This window comes from Podarcis gaigeae, assembly GCF_964106915.1.
Source record: "Podarcis gaigeae genome assembly, chromosome: 2".
In the NCBI taxonomy this organism is placed as follows: domain Eukaryota; kingdom Metazoa; phylum Chordata; class Lepidosauria; order Squamata; family Lacertidae; genus Podarcis; species Podarcis gaigeae.
This window is the reverse complement of record NC_139679.1, coordinates 42,022,029-42,029,190: the sequence shown is the minus strand read 5'-3', so window position 1 is coordinate 42,029,190 and position 7,162 is coordinate 42,022,029.

Sequence of the window (7,162 nt, the reverse complement as noted above, 5' to 3'; positions counted from 1 at the left end):
ATTAGGAAGCTTTTCCTAATATTATCTTCGTAAAACTATCCCACTTAATTTTTCATATGTTTGAATTCAGAAACCCAACTGGATAGGAAAGGGGACTGGAACAACACACCCTGCTGTTGCTCAGAGTGCTTGAGATGCATCTGGTTTGGCACGTAATAGTGCAGTCTTTTTTGTGTCTGCTCAGCAGGAAGCCCCATTGTGTTCAATGGGACTTACTCCCAAATTAGTTTGACTTGCAGCCTCTGTCTCCTTGAATATGCCAAGCTGCATGTGATCCTGAAAGTCTTTACTTGCCGTTCTGAATGGGACTTATCATTCTGACATATTGTGCATGCATCACTTAAGGCATCCTAAAAGCCATTATGTGTTCACTTTAGACCAGCAATGAGGAACCTGGGGCCTTCCAAATGTTGGAGTCCAGCTCTTGCCAGTCCTAGTAGTTGGGGGTGGTGGTGGTGGGGGTTGCAGGGTTCCCACCCCTGTTTTCCACCAAACAACTCTTTCTGAGCATTTTTTTCTACCTCCTATGGAGTCGTGAAATGACCAACAATCCTGGTGTGATAGGAATCGGCAGCAAGTTACTTTCCTGTGACCTGTAAGCTAAGCTCCAGCTATAGGCATGAAAAAACTGAGAAGCTGGCTTCTCAGGACCTGAGAAACTCTTTTCTCTGAGGAAGTACAGAATCAACATCTCGCCTGTTCTACCAGCGTTTTGGTTCTGTTGTCCCTGCAGTATTGGAACTGCTTTACAATGGTTGTCACTCCTGCTCACTGTACTGGGAGATTAGCTCCGTGAACAATCTAGCTTCTGGCACAGACCTGAATGAGGAATAAAATTGCAGAGTGTGCTTATATTACTGCTAATCCACCCCTCCGGGCGGCGGCGGCGGGGGGGGGGGGGATGAATACAAGGAGACCATGCAAGACAAATGCTGGGGCATGGCGCCAAATGACGGCATGTGATTATTTTTGAACATGAGGGGTATTGGGAATTATTCCTACTCATGTCAGGTATCCTCTCATAAGAGACAGCAGATGCCCTAATGGATGTGGATTTGCTGCATCCTATAGCAAAGGTCCTATAGGGACGCTGGTGGCGCTGTGGGTTAAACCACAGAGCCTAGGACTTGCCGATCAGAAGGTCGGCGGTTTGAATCCCTGCGGCGGGGTGAGCTCCCGTTGCTCGGTCCCTGCTCCTGCCAACCTAGCAGTTTGAAAGCACATCAGAGTGCAAGTAGATAAATAGATACCACTCCTGCGGGAAGGTAAATGGCGTTTCCGTGCGCTGCTCTGTGCGCCAGAAGCAGCTTAGTCATGCTGGCCACATGACCCGGAAGCTGTACACCGGCTCCCTTGGCCAGCAAAGCGCCACAACCCCAGAGTCGGTCACAGCTGGACCTAATGGTCAGGGGTCCCCTTTACCCATTTATAGCAAAGGTGAGAAGCCTTAGGCCTGGGGTCCAAATTGGTCCTGACCCTCAGGACTCTGCCCAGGCCACATCCCCTGCCTAGCAAAACACTCTTTCATTGGGCCATACCCCTCACTAACCCTGCCTTGCGTTCCCCTTGGGCATGTTTGCCTGCCTGCAATGTTCCTGGACTCAAGGGTGGGGGAGGTGAGTGTGTGCAGAAACTTGTCTGGTGTACAAAGGCAAAGTTTGCATTAGCTGCTCTGCTTGCTTTTGCCCTTGCTACCACCGTCATGTGCTCCCCAGAGGGGAGGTACCTCAGGCTAAAATTCCCCCCCCCATCCCTGATCTACAGTATCTTTTCCCTCCTGTGGAATAAAGTCAGAGCCTGTAAAAGCAGCTGAACCCATTTTACAAACTCCAGCTTTGTCAGTTCAGTGGATTTGTCTCTCAACGGTAAGATTAATCCATCAAAATTCCTGGAAAAGTCTTACTCTGTTTCAGGCCTGCTGTGAGGCTGCTCCTTTTAACATATATGGTGATCATGGAATAATCCCTGCTTGCTGCCCATTTCCCCAATTATGAATGCGCATCCATCTCATTGCAGCGTGCTTCTGAATAGCTCCGACATGGGGACTGCCTTCCTGTACAGCAGCAAGCACATTAACCACAGTGGGGACTGTTTTGCCATTTGGTTTTTAACAGCAGGTCAGCAACTTTGACCCAGTTGGAGACAGATAATGAAGAGATTTCCTTATGCCCCAGTAACAAATCTGGGCCGCATCACTTAAGGCTGCAATGTGGAGATTTGAATGCTTTCCCCTGCATGTAGAAAACTAATTGTTGGGGGAAAGGGGCCTTGCTTTGTCATCACCCTGGCATGCTATTTTCCACTTGTCAAAGTGTTTTCTAGCCAGCAGAATGTAGTGCAGAGTAGGCTGCAGTTGGGTAGGGCATTTCTAAAATCCAGAAAGATTTGGGAATATGGCCTTTTCATTCACCCACAGTTAGGGACAACACACAAAGCAGTCTACTTCGTATAACTTTCATTTCTGTGTCACATTTTTAAAAACAAGTTCCAGGCATGTGTATGTTGGTGATTTTGGTTCTTATGCTTCAGGTGCTAAACTATTTTAAGCTGGATTTCCTCACAAATAGCATCTGCACTAACTGATTCGCAGTATTGCCTGAAGGTGAGAGGGTGAGTTTACCCACCTCTGTTCATAACTTTGGGTCCATAGCATCATATGGTTTCCATGTACAAAATGGGTTCTCCATCAAGCACATGGATGCAGCCTTCATGCAATCTCACACCTCCTCCAACAAAATTTCAGTGGAGGCTGTTCTCACAAGCTTGCTGCTTTGGTGAATCAGCCCCGGTGTCCTTATTTTTGTGCTATGCTTGTCCCTTATCTCAGAACCTCTGCCTTCCTTTTCCTAATCCACCTTCCTCCACATGCCTCACATCACAGCATCATCTCTGGAGCAAATGGGATTGACTTGTGCTTCTTGACTCGCAGACCTGACACGCGTAAAGTGATCTCCAGTCAATGTTCTTCCTCGCTAGCTCAAGGTTCCCTTGAGCTCCAATCTGAGCCAAATTGTGGTTTTATTGAAGCTGGTGGCTAAAAGCTTCCATTATCCTAAAAGACCCCAAGCTTTTCCTACCAACCGCTCAGCAGGAAAATGTGTGTGATTGAAGGTGGGGCAGGAAAGAAGGATTTGGGCAATTTGATCACATGACCTAACAAGAAGCACAGATTCCTCCCACTGCAGCTCAGTTCTCTTTGCTGCCTCTTCAGTCATCATAATCTTGAGTGGGAAAACACATTTTTTGTAAATCAAGTTGTGTAACTGCACCCTGTAACAATGAAAGGTGTACAGGGGTACTGTTATTCATTGTACCTGCCAAAGTATCCGCTAGAGGGCACCCAAATACTTTTCTACACCGCCTGGGAAAAGTTCAGGTTTGGATTTTTACATATTAAATTTATTTTATAACAGCTGCTTTGTAAAATCAATTCTGCTGTGGGAGATGGCTGGGAGAAAATTTTGTGTGTGTTATAAGCCAGACTACCACTTTGCCTCTTCAGGCCTTCTCTGGATTGGGTTTAATAAGGTTTTTATCATTAGGAATCCTTCCATTTCTGGTCTGAAAAGTTATTTACACTCTCTGCCACCATGCACACAACTGGTCGGTCATTACTATTATCAGTCCTGTTTAACAGATAAGGAACAGAGGCTGAGAGTTCGTTGGGAGTTCAGAGTCTCTAGGATTTGGTATTAAACTTAGATTTGTATGTATGTCTGTATCCAGTATTTCCATGGCATATTCATATCTATAGAGACCTATGAAAACCGATTCTCTTAAGTGTGAGATGGGTTTCCCTACTGTTGTGCAAATGATTCCAAAGGGATACATTATTTGCTATGTAACTGATTTATTATAGGCATATAATAAATATTCTCCATCCGTTAAACATTCCCAAGGCAGGTTGCAAAGTTTCAAGATCCAAATTGCCTCTTCACGTCCCTAACTCCTCCTGGATCTATTTTCCCTTTCTGAATGCCTTGACCTGAATACCTTGATCTTCCACCAGCCACCCATTCCTCTTGGTACAATGTGAGCACTTTTTGTTCCATTCACTGCTGGCCAGTGAAACGTTTTCTATTTTAGGTGCGCTTTTGTTTCCTCTGGGCAGGACTCACCTGGAGAACCTCAACTCATGTCTTTATCTATCCTTCTCCTATTGATCTGATTCACGTCATTCATAGAACTAGAGTAGACTCTGCCTGGCAAGCTTGGTTTTGACTTGTTAAAGAGTATTTTTATACCATCCTTCCAGCATATTCCCAGGACATTTTACAAAACGGACAACACCACTAGATATGAAAATTAGTAAGATAAATCCATAAAATTATTTGAAAAAACAGCATAAAGCAGTCAGTCTAGGGTGAGTGGAAGCAAAGGGGAACATTACTTTTGCACTGTTGCCATCTGGGTAGAAGAAACTTTGGCAGGTGCATTTTCCATGCAGAGGAGAGAGGAAGCCAAGTGTGTCCAAAACACTCTTTTCTACCTAATTGTTAATAGGACAGTGACCCTACCCGCATTGCTTCTAGACAGCTTCATCCAGATGCAAAGTTTCCTTGATCATGGATGGTCTTTTGCAGAAAATAAGCAAAGTGGGCAATCTTGCAAAAAACGGGGATTGTGGTTTGGAGTTGTTTCTGAAACCAATTTTATGCAGGCACATAGCATGGCCCCTGCTAGGCAGATTGCATTGCTTAGTTTGGTTGTCCCCATGGTGTAGTCTGGTCAGGACAGCAGGCAGGGGACCAGCAGGAGAGGGAGCAACCAGGATGTATAGCTGTGAGCTTTTGATGTACAATGAAGGTAAATCCATTGTCCTTTGGAGTACTAATGGGGATGGCATGTTTAGCCATCATTGGGGAGGTTGAAACAGTTGAGAGAGGAGGGCTTTAACTGGGTATCCCCTGCATTTGATTGTTTTTATCTGTGCACTTTGCTTCCTGCAAAGATCCTAGATTTTTCCTTCTGAAGGGGTGAGCAGAACTAAGCTGGGAAATACAAGCTCTGTGGAGCTGAACAGCTGGCTGCCATGCATATTCATCACTGAAACCACCGCAAACATAGTGCATAAGTTACCACAGCAGAAGGGTAACTGAGCTAGCAGCTGACCTTTCATGTTGAAAATCAATGAAGCATGTCTATGGCTGTTCCTCAGGTTGATAAGAGCTCCCAGGGAAAGCAGCCCTCACCTGTCTCACTGCCATTCATACCTGCCCCACCTCCATCTTTTAATACCAGCTAAACTTGCTTTGTTATGTATAATTTAACTCCGGCAGGAAGCTTTAAGATAAAGGAGACCTTTGCAGGCATCACTTTTAATTTCAGGAGATTCTTCCTCGCTCAAAGATGTGACTGAATTATTAGCAGGTTGCAGCAAGCTGTACTACTTGCCTTTGGGCCAACAACTCTCTTAAGAATGCACCAAATATAGAAAGTCTTAACATTCCATTTGCACATACAAGTAATTCAGAATGTAATGCTAATGTGGCTATTCCAGACATTAACTAATCCACACAGTTCCCTCCCCCCCATTTGCTGGCCTGAACAAAGGCACAGAGGTTAATCCTTTTAGAGATGGGTGCTTTCAGAGATGACATTCTCTGCTCACCTGCATAGTGAAGTGGGAAATCCCATTCAGCTGGAGGGCAATCAAGAAGCAGCTGGAACATCTTCGACTGAAACTGAATGGCCACAGGCTGGCACACCCATTGTAAGAGTAGTGTCAACGGGACACAAAGAGTAACTTTATTCACTACCAAGCAGAAATTCAGTGTGTGTGTGCTCAGGTGAGAATTAAATGGAGCCTGGGCCAATTTTCAAAGAGTTCAAGATGGTTTAACATCTGTCAGCCCTGATCTAAGTCAATTTTGTGATGTAACTTCTGCTGTCTGCTACCTAGGTCCATGTGCTTTGTTTACATTTTAATATTCCAGGAAGTGATTTTAAGGGTTCACAAGTAGACATGGAACCTGTTGATATCCTGGCTCTGTTCTTTGGACAGGACACTGGCCACACCTTCAGAAAGAAGACAAGGGGCCCCTGAATCTTCAGGGGAAACTGGTAACTTTGGTTGGGAACAGCATGATCAATAGAATGATCAAGATTACTAGATTCGTACATTCCAACTTTTTCCTACACAAAACTGGGACGTGAGTCATGTGACCTGTGCCTTGCTCTCACTTTTTCAGCTTTTTTCATTGGGCAAGAGCACAGGGCAAGAGCTCGTAAGATCACAGCATCCAAAATGGCTGTCGAGATCTTGTGCCAAAAAAGGAATGTCCTGTTTGTTTCGGTGTGCTTAGAAGGTATGTATCTTTAGGACAGCACTAGTACTGTACGTTGAATGTAATTTGAGTGCAAAGTCACAAATCAGCAAATAGGATTTAGAGGGAGTGAAATTCAGGTTGCAGCTATGCAGTCAATACTTTACACATCTTCTCAGAAGTAAATGCTACTGGGATCAATGGGATTTACACTCAGGAAAAAGTGTGTTTAGGATTGTAGCCTGAGTCCTGAATATTGCATCTGCTGGAAATAATCTGAGAGCCAGTCAAAGCTGCTCCATATTTATAACACTGAATTGGAATATTTATCTTAATCTTTCACAAAATTGGGCTCCTGCTGACCTTTGAAAATAGTTAAGCAAAATAGAATGTTTAGAGTTTATGCATTTTGTGGGTGGTGGGGAGGGAATGGAATGAAAATCCTATTTTAATATCATTCTAAGCAGCACATTTTAAAATTCGAATTGGTTTTTTCCAGAGTTAAATGTTTGGCATTCTAACGAATTTAAGGGATATCAGTATTTCTAGGCTGGTTTTTATACATATTTAATGAAAATGCTTCTATTGCTTTTGATATGCCTGAAAACCGAATGTTAGATTTAGGGTTGCCATTCAGCTGCAATTTCCTGGACATATCTGGAATACTGCAGTCAGCAGCAGTATCTGGGCAGAAAAGCTCAACTTATCTGTGCGGATTTTTCCAACCCTATTGGAAAAATGAGAAACTGAGAGAAATAGAAACCGACCGGTTCACCCTTCCCTACTTGGAATAAAGGACATTGAGAGAAAACTATCTGACCGTCCCATCTCTGTTAAATACTTTACACGTTGTTCTCTGATATTTTGTCAATATTAGCTCTGCACAAGTACAGTGG